Consider the following 11,149-nt stretch of genomic DNA (forward strand, 5'->3'; position numbering starts at 1 on the left):
CACGGGCCTCAAACTAGTTAGAAATATACAACACGAATATATTATTAGATTTATTGCTGTCCACTTGTAAAGAAACGAATATGATAAACAAGACAAGTATAACAAAACAGAATAATCTTTGTGTCTTTAAGACTTTAATTATGTAGTTTATATGAAAAAAATATATACAGAATATTTTATCATTCTTAACTTGGACCACTTCGGATTCTTGCGTCAATAAGAACCGCAAGTATTTATTCCACAATCAACAATTGAAGTTATGCCTTTTTATTAGCTTTTTTAATGAAAATAAAAGAAGCATATATATGTTGTTCGTTGTTACATTGGTCTTTTTAATAAAAAAAATATATTTAACAAAGAAAAAGGGACTTACTATCTTCTTATAACGTCCGACAAAAAATTACAACAACAATAAAAAGAATTTGTCAACGAAATCAAAGTAATCTTATATTTATATTTATAAGATAGGTATGATATGTGAAAAGATCCAAACAATAATCCTTAACGTACATTAACGTACGTGATCCCATTTTTCACGAATCGATCTATCAAATCACATCCAAACATCTCGGAATCGTCAATACATATCTAATCAATCATTTGTTAAACGAAAATAACAGTTTTGAATGGTTAATCAATCAATTTTTCACTTTTTTTCACGAAAACCGTTTTTTGAGTGTTTGTTTGTGAGCGTTTTCTGAGCGTTTTTAGGTTTCTGCCTTTGTTTTTTGTCTTTGAGCGTCTCGCGTACATACCGTACGTTAAGCATTAACATACAGTAACTGCACCCGGTATGATGTAAATGAACATTTAAGCCATAAGATACGATGGTTACAACTTACATCGTTACCTAACACCTTTTAAAATAACCTAAATAGCAAAAATATTACTCAAGAAAATCACACCACATTAGGTCACATCATAACAAGTTGTATTAATTCACTCACTTTATATTAAGTAACCAGAAAATAAAACAAATGTTTCATAACATCATCCTTCAACACAACAATCAATACTGTAAGACATAAACATTATACTCAACAACCGCATCACCGGTTTTAAAATCAAGCGTATGAGTCTTTGCTAGTGCATAACCACGTGCAAATCGAAAAAGCCCACTTCCACCAACAATCGGCATCTCTCTGACTGACGACATCACACGATTCGTCCCGAGTATACTCAAAGTGCTACCATTATATTTCCCTTCCAAAAACACGTAATTCAAAGCCATTAGAAATCGGGTTTCACTTAAACAAGCGGATGCATATATCCCTTGAGCTCTTCCCACAATCTTGGAGTTTGGTTCTGGTCCCACGGTCAACGGGTCATCAATCATGACCGTGCCACCAAACAAGGTTCGGGAGGTGTTGGTTGTGGGGGCCTCAGCCACCCGAACCGCGGTTGGGTGGGGACCAGATAATATGTCATGGAAGTAGAAGTGGAGGTGACTTAGCTTTTCTTTTTTCAAACCTAGTGATTTTGATGATAGTTTTCTTGAAAATTGATGGGATTGGGCTTGAAAGAGAGATGAAAATAATATGAAAATGGTGAAAATTATGTATTTGTGGTTTGGGAGAGTTTGGGCCATGGTTGAGATGGAAGAGATTTGAGGGTTATGGAATTGTGTTGTGTGGGAATTGGGAAATTATATGATTATATTAATAGACCTGGCTTTTTCATACTATATTCGGAAATCGAAATACCAGCTTTCAACGTGTTTACTCATTCTGTTAAAATATGTTATTATCTATACTTTTTTTATAATATAATGTTTGATTTGATTGGCATAATCTTTTCTCGAAATTCTATATATTAAGACCTTCTAGAGTAAATTATACTATTCTAAAGTATTGTTTACATTAGAACGTGGTATATTTTTATTCATAGTCAAATTTAATTGAATTAACATTGGTGGTACGTATTTTATTGAGTTTAATACTTTAATTACGAAATAGTAAATTACCGAGGCCTTGCACCGAGAAAGTAAAAAAAATAAATTGGATCGAAGACGAATTTTTTTTTGGCCTTAAGTAAAAAGAGTTTTTTGTTGGGTTTAAACAATTTATTTTTTATACGAGTTTACTTAATTATAAATGAGTTGTGTAAACTTTTGTATAAAAATAAGATTAAACATGTATCAAATGAGAGTATAACTCATAACCTAAAGGTTATGAGTAACCTTTGCCGCTAGGCCAAGCTAGTGGTTGTGTAATTTAGTACAAACACTAAATATACATATTGTTTTAATAAAAATACATATAATTTAAATAAATCAGGTCTAACAGAGTGTCGGGCCTGTGGTCGTCGACTACCCGGCCACACCTTATGGTTGGCCCTGGAATTACCCTATACATTATTTTCGAAATTTGGTTTCAGTCAAATAAATGAATAATCAGTGTTTATTTTTTAGAATTTCTTTTAATGGTTGTCGTGGTTTTGATGTTGGTTGTTGACCCGTGGGTGCGTGTGTGCCGGTTCCATTTTCGGATGTCTATGGCGGTCGTGGTGAATGGTGCATTGTGTCGTTTAGGTGGTGGCTGGCACTCTGCGTCTCTGCTATTTGGGTGGCAACGTATGTTGTAGCCATAGTAGATATGTGAGCCACGAGTAATTTAATTAATTCACATTTGAGTTTTTTTTATAGGTTGGTTATATATTTTTTCTTTTCATTTGTGTTTGAGTAATGTTAAGATTTTCATATATTCATGGGTTTGTTTTTCTTTGTCACAAACCTAGCGCAATGAGCGGATTATAAAAAAGTTGTTTATATTTAACTATTTGTGACATTATAACACAACACTAAACTTTTATTTGAATATGTAATTTCGAGTCATATTATATAATCAATATTTAGAATTTTCTTCACATAGATTGTCAACATCATCAAGCCTTTTTATTGTTGTTAGGATATGTAGTAATGTAGGTCTAAATCAGTTCATGATTTAAGTTAGGGGTGTTTAAAACCGGATATCCAGAGTTTCGGATATCCGGAATTTTCGGATATCCGTTTGAACAGTAAATCGGATATCCGAAATTCTAAAACAAAATAAAAAATATAATACTTGAAAGCTATTGTATCAATCACAAGATCATCATCAAATTAATATATCCCTTTCATGAACTTCATTAAGAAATGTTAAAAATACAACAAAATTCCAGATTTGCATTTCAAGATTAATATATCCCTTTCACCAGATCATCATATATCATAACAAAAATCCAGATTTACATTTCAAAAATACAAGAACGATGACGACGGCGAAGGTTCTTATTGATTTTAATGCATATATGTAATCCTGGAAATACAATAAATACCGGTGAGAGCTGTGAGTTGAACGACGGCGGAGATGGTTCAGGTCTATACCCGTTGACGAGTGGATGGGAAGCCGGAAGAGTGAGTGACATACGACGAGTGCTGTGGAGGAGTGGAGGTAGAGCCAGACGAGTGAATGACGCCGGTGTCGACGCCGACGGTGGTGGAGGGAGAGTGGAGGCTGGATGGGTTTGAGTTTTGAAACTAGATTTTATCCTATTGTACTATTAAAATAATTGAGATTGGGTCCACATGGCCCTTCTCTATTGGTCTATTCCATTAGAAAACCAAATATATATCCTATACTTCTCTAATTTTCTTAACAATTAAATAAATCAAAAAAAAATTCAATTACCAATAATTAATGTAACCATTTAAGTTTAAAAATAAGAATATAATTACAATTCCAATATTACAATACATGGTTTCCTTATGAGCCTTCTAATATTCAATTCCTTTTAACTTAATCACCCAAATCACTCTTTCACTTCGCCATTATTTTACATTTATCCGATGATGATTTCATTAGAACCTGCAATTGTAATCGACCTTGGAGTTTGCCTAAATTAGTGTGATCAACGATAAAGTAAGGCTCCATTATTTGAAGACAAGAATTGATCTGATTTCAGTATATCCATAACGATGTACCTGCTCAGTATCTGGAAGTATACTGTTAATCATGTCTTCACATCCATGGCTGTTTTCCCCGTCAATTAGCGTTTTTTCGGGGTCACTAAACCATCAGGTTTGTATGGTTAAACTATTTATTATTTTAGATTACTAAATTAGGTTAGTATGTTTAATGTTTAATTGTTAAATAATGGTTAATTGATATTATTAATTGATATGTTTCATTTTATAGTACTAAATTTTCTTCGACATTTTAATTTTAACTAAATACGGTATTTGCAATTTTTAGACTTTAAATCCAGTATTTACATAAAAAACCCAGACATTTACTTTGCAAACCTTTTAACACTTACACAATCAATTAACTTTGTATATTTAGTAACAACTAATTATTAATTGTTAAATTAGTTGTTTAGTTTTAAAAATGAATGCAATAACATCTCCGTGTTTATATTTCTATTTATTTTGTACATTTTTATATAAACATTTTTATATAATAAAAATTTATAACTTCTAAAACTTACAAAATCAATTAACGTTGTATATTTGGATACAACTAATTCTTAGTTGTTAAATTAGTCGTTTTGTTTTTTTAAAATGAATGCAATAACATATTCGGGTTTACATTTATGATTTTTTGTATATTTGTATATAATAAAAATTTATAAACTTTTATTTTGAAAAGCATTTACTATTTTTATATATTAAAAATCTTTGTATTTTTAGCTTCTATGATATTTCATATAACCTTAAAATATATATTTTTCTTTAACTCAAAATGTTAATTTAATTATTAAACTATTATATTAGATTTATATAGCTATCTTAAGTATGGTATATGGTATATTCTTTAATTTCATTCAACAATTTGAATTTTAAATAAGTAGATGTCTATTTTTAATTAAATCAATATGAAATCATTTTTACATTAAAACCGTTTGACTACTAATAACAATATTAATTAGATAAATTATAGGTTTGAACTTTCCTTTTTTTGTTGCATATGTCAAAATTCAAATTTATATGAAACTGATTACCTTGAATGCAATTGAAAATAATAATTCTTCTTTAATTAACTAACCAAAAATAATTATGTGTATTTAATATAACACATATTAACTTTTCAGTATAATCAAAAGTAAATTATTTAAATTTCCTGTATTCATTTGCCATTTATGCTAATTAAAAATTGGTTAAATATAAAATATGGAAAGTTTTTTTGATATTGAAAACTATTAAAAACTTCAAAAGATTGTTGCAAGAGTGGTCAATTTCGGTTTCGAAAAACAAAAATAAATAAATGTAAATATTATTATAAAAAACTTTCCATTTTTTTATAAGTTTACTAACTAAACAATATACTATTAACTTTTTTTAATTATCACGAAATTATTGTCAAGACTCTAGCATCATTAACTTATTTAACAATAAATTAATTAGATAATTCTTTTTTCAATTTTATACATTAATCTTGACATTTATGCCTAATGAAAAATTAGTCAAATATAAAAGATGGAAAGTTTTTATTTAATATTTAGTTTATTAGTTTATTTTTTAATTTCACCAGAATAATTTAGACGAATAGGTAATTCTTGACATTTATGCCCAATTAAAAATTGGTCAATCATAAAAGATGTAAAGTTTATTGAGATTGGAGAATATTAAAACTAAAAAAGAGTGGTCAAATTCGGTTCTTAAAAATAAAAATAAATTAATGTATAAATGATTAAAATGTATCATTAAATTAAAGATGATGAATATTTTTAAAATAAATAAGCAATTATAGTAAATATCTAAGATGTTCTAAATATACATTTGAAATAAGTAATACACCACATATTAAATTGGTCAAATAAATTAATGTGTTTTTAATCCAAAACTTATTAACTTTCAAGTATTATCAAAAGTAAATTATTTAAAATTTTCGGTATATATTAAATATGTCGTTTATGCTAATTAAAATTTGGTAAAATATAAAAGATGAAAAGTTTGTTGAGATTGAATACTACTAAAAACTAAAAAAAAGATTGTTGAAATAATGGTCAATTTTAAATTTTGAAAACAAAAATAAATAATTGTAAATATTATTATAAAAAGCGTTCGATTTTTTGGAAGTTCAATAAATAATTGTTAAAACTTTCAAGATAAGATTCAAAAACTTTAACACAGAGAAAATAAAGATTGTTATTCATATAAAAATGAAATAATTTACATGAATTGTCTAAGCTACATAAAATAAAAAATGATAGAAAATTAATAACTAAGATAAATTTATTAATGACCAAAACAAACATAATCAAACTACTCTCCATCAAATACTTTTTTCATGCAATTAGCCAATCTACCAATTTGGGCCACCATAAACTGAAATTATTTAAAATAAATTAATGTTAGATATACTGAACTATTAAAAAACAAATTAGTAAGAATTATCAATGGATGAAACAAAGCTTGTGTGGGTAGTCGATGTATTTGTAAGTAGACATATTTGAACCGAGTGAGGCCTTCCGAACAATCAAAGATTTATTATCGGCAAGCCAAACATCATGCGTAGGAATGCAAGACTTCCTTACATAGGCTTGCATTCTGTTGCCCTGCAAATTATTATTAAGATTAGTAAATAGTTGTATGAATAATATAGTAAATTACTAAATGTGTTAACAATACCATTTCGTCTTGAACAATCATTTCGATTGACCAATCTTGCCCGGGCTTTGAGTTATCCTTCAACCGTCAAAGTTTCAAAATACGGACCTTTATGATACACTCACTGTTAAGAACATCAATTTGGTTAAACATTGTGATATTTGTTGGCTCCATCTTGCTAGAAAAATTAACAAAAACACAAATAAATTAAAATTAAACAACAATAACACTTTTAAGCCTCAAAAATGAAATATGAAAATGGAAGATATATAAACAAAAAAAAAACTAAAAACCTTGACACAAAGCTCCTCGTTTTTACTAAAGAGGCTTTGATGGTGTAAGAATTAGCCTTTCAAATGTACATATTTATAGGAAACGAATTAGGGTAGAGAAATTTATAGAATGAAGGTATAAGTGTAATTGATTAAAAACATAAATTTAGGAATTTCAAAAATTTTCAAAATTATTATAGTAAGAAGGAATATAATTGATATCGTAATTAATGGATTTTCAAATAATATGCAATGTTACATAACTAGATTTGAAATACAAATAATATATTTCGAAATTTTTGAGTTTTATGTAATGGTAGTTCTGTAAAATGAAATGTTACATAATGTAAAATGTAAGTTACTAATTATACAGTATGTATTGTAATTCATATAATGTGTGAAAATAAAAAGTTACTAACTTAGTTATATATATGTAACTCGATTGTTAATTAGTAAATCGTATTTCTAAGTCGATGTTGACAATTATAAGTGAATGGGTGAATGGGTCAACAATGGATTTGTAACTCAATTGTTATTGTTAAACAATAATAAGTCAATGGATTTGTATTTTATTTCTTAAAAGTAAATGAGTGAAATTAAATAAGTGGGTCAATGGGTCAACAAACGTAATTATAGTAAAACTTAATGATTGTTAATTAAATAAAATTGACATTCAAATTTATACCACAATTTAGACAATAATTAATTCAAAAAGGAAGGGGGAATATCAAATTTACAAATTTACAAATCCGTAATTAAATTTCTCCTTAATAAAATGGGTCATCCTTTCCTAATTTCCTTACGAGTTTGACAAATATAATTTAAATAATAACATATTTTAACATAATTATAATATTTTAAATCAGTATCTCTATATATATTTTATATATATATATATATAAATTTATACCACAATTTAGACAATAATTAATTCAAAAAGGAAGGGGGAATATCAAATTTACAAATTTACAAATCCGTAATTAAATTTCTCCTTAATAAAACGGGTCATCCTTTCCTAATTTCCTTACGAGTTTGACAAATATAATTTAAATAATAACATATTTTAACATAATTATAATATTTTAAATCAGTATCTCTATATATATATTATATATATATATATATATATATATTATCCGTAATCTCTTCTATTGATGAAATAACAAATAATTAATTAAATTATTTACTATATATTATCTATATAATTAAAACATGTGGTGAATGAGATCAACCAAAAAATAACAAAAGTGGTGAATGAAATCAACCAAAAAATAATACAATTTTCAAAAAAAAAAAATTTGAATATTTCGTATTCAAACTATAGCTACGATTATAAAATATTACATTGATTAGAATATTTTTTTGTTGTTATTTAATTAATCTAAATTTACACTTTTAGCTAAATGGAATATTAAAATATTATTTAAGTATTCAAAATGAAAAAATAAAGATTAAAGGAAAGAGTAAAGATAATAATTAAATAGCATTGATTAATCTTATTTTAATATATTATTGATTATTTTATTCACTTGAAAATTAGAGAATGCATTGATATATATATATGGAAAGTATGAGAATCAACCAATAGAAAGGGAGTATATGGACTTAAAGCTTATTGCTTTAATAGTATAGTTAGATCAAATATATGCCAACTATACTTGAATGAAAGTTAATATGTTATTGAATATTGATTAAGACTTTATTTTGAAGATCAATTAATTATAGTATTATGAAAGACTAAATTTAGATTTTAGATTGTCATAACAGTTTGTTTTGTAACATAAATTTAAAATATACTTATATAAAGAAATGTCTTAGATATTGTTCATCTTTTAACATTGATGTGCAACAAATATTTAAATTGAAATGTAAATAAACACATGTACTATCTTAGAGTAATAAACATTACGGTTATTGATGTTTAGCAAATGTCCTAGATAAAGTTCATCTTTTGAATCAACATTGAGATAAAAGTTTTTTTGAAGCAAAATTATAAAATTGTTTGACTAATTTGTTTGTTTGCTTATTATTGTAATCATGATATAAGTTATAAAATATTTATTTTTTCATTTATCTTTGTTAGTCTTTGTATGTTTTTGTATTTGATTCAAATAAGTTATGATGTCTTATAATTTATATAAAACTATCATTTATTTATAAATGCAATATTTGCATTTCATTATTTATAAATACAACAACGCCATTATAAATATACCATATGATCTTTTGATTGGTGATTCATCCGATCCTATTTCTGATCTGATTGATTTTGTATATCTAACATTATTGGAAAATTTTAATGATATTTCATATTTTCAAGAAAGGGTCATACTCATTTAAATGAGGTTGTCTAAGATATTAATGACAAATTTTTGTCTTTGTTTCCGGAGAAGAAGTTAAATATCTCAGTTCTGATAGTATAGACAAGTCTGATAGTGTTGGTCATGGTTTCGATCCAGCACTACACTCACCCGGATTTTCTAAATGGGTTAAAGATGTTTGGTATGCTTAATCATAAATTGGTTTCAAAAGTTGGTGTGTCAATAATGTTACTAAGGAATATTGATCAGAAGAACGGTTTATGCAACGGAACCAGATTACAAGTAATTAACTTGGTGACGCGTTTTATCGAAGTAAAGGTTATTTCAGGTTCTAACACTGAATTTCGCACTTATATAACTCGTAGTGGTCTAACTCCTTCAGATAAGAAACTGCCATTCATATTGAAACGAAGACAGTTTCCTGTTGCGGATTGTTTTGCAATGAACATTAATAAAAGTCAAGGCCAATCACTAGCAAGAGTTGGCATATGAACCTGCGAGAACCGGTGTCTACACATGATCAACTATATGCGGCTTTATCACCAGTGAAGAGTAGAGACGGTGTTAAAATGCTTATATTAGAAATGGAAGGTAAAATTGCAAATAAAACTAAAAATGTGGTTTATAAAGAACTATTTACTAATTTTTAATTGTAAAATGGATGTTATTTTAGTTGAATGTTATGTTTTACATGCTTTATATATTAGTTGATGCTAGATACATGTGGACATTACATGATTTATATTTTTCCACCCGTGGCGCCCACGGGTCAATAACCTAGTATAAAATAAAATTAAAAATATTAAAAATTAATATATCGGATAGTTCGGATATCCGAATTATCCGAAAAAGCTGAAAATTGATATCCGAATCCGAATCCGAGTTTTCGGATAGTTCGGATAAGGATAGTCGGATGCGGATTCGGATTCAGATTCAGATACTTTTGAACACTCCTAGTTTTAGTTGGTTTAGGAGAAGCTCGAGATGGGTTTTAGCCCGCTTTAATCTTATCTGACCCACTTTGGTTTTCTTGTTGGTTAAGTTAATCATGCGTGTAACCCAAATTTGCTTTCCTAATTGCACATCATTTTGTACTTGTACTTTTGTATTACTCAATGATAAGAACCTAGTTGTCGACGGTGTATATAAGTCAATCTAGACAGAACCATGCAAATCCCCGTGTTCTTTATTTCCTTTCGCATTTGTGTTTCTGTTTGAATCGTGTGAGCGTTTAACTCCTAACAATTTCACATGGGTATGATCATAGCCTTATGCTACAAGAGCCTTTGGATTCACCATGTTATTTCTTTGGACCTTTTGGACACCTTTTTTAATTGTTATTAGAAAGCACGACATCAAGAAGATAATGAACCAAACGATAAACGTTGACCCTACGAATGATAAATTAATAAACCTAACCATAAATGCATTACTATGGTTCAATACTACTTTCATCTTCGTTTTTAATGCTCAATTCTTGTTATGCAGTTTTTAATGCTCAATTCTTGTTATATAGTTGTTATCGCTTGCCAATTGGGTATTCAATGGTGCAATACTACTTTCATCTTCGTTTTTACTATTAGGGATTTACTAGACGTGCAGAAGTTATGTTCATTTTATTAGGTTTTTAATGAAAAGAATAGAAGCAATATGGTGTTACGGGAAAAGTTAAAGTACAAATGAAATTAACGTGCTAATTGTGAGAATTAAGTAGAGTAATTATATACACAAGTATGGTAATTATGTAATTAAATCACAGAGTAATTACATAATTACTTTGTTATGTAATTACATAATTACCATACTTGTATACTACTTGATTCTCACAATTAACACGTTAATTTCATTTGTATTTGATTCACACCATATACTACATTAGTCATGCAATAACAAAGTGTACTCGATCATTTTCTATTTAACAAGAACATAATACAAATGTTTTATAACATCATCATTGAATACAACAA

General features: G+C 27.7%; 1 pseudogene; it reads right to left on the minus strand.

Moving 5' to 3' along the window:
* Nucleotides 1-908: 908 nt before the first annotated feature.
* LOC143541971 (dirigent protein 22 pseudogene) lies at nucleotides 909-1,624 on the minus strand (annotated as a pseudogene).
* Between the last annotated feature and the right edge of the window lie 9,525 nt (nucleotides 1,625-11,149).

This window comes from Bidens hawaiensis, unplaced genomic scaffold (assembly GCF_021521415.1).
Source record: "Bidens hawaiensis isolate Kalapana, Puna unplaced genomic scaffold, B.hawaiensis_p1.1 tig00012728_1, whole genome shotgun sequence".
Classification (NCBI taxonomy): Eukaryota; Viridiplantae; Streptophyta; class Magnoliopsida; order Asterales; family Asteraceae; genus Bidens; species Bidens hawaiensis.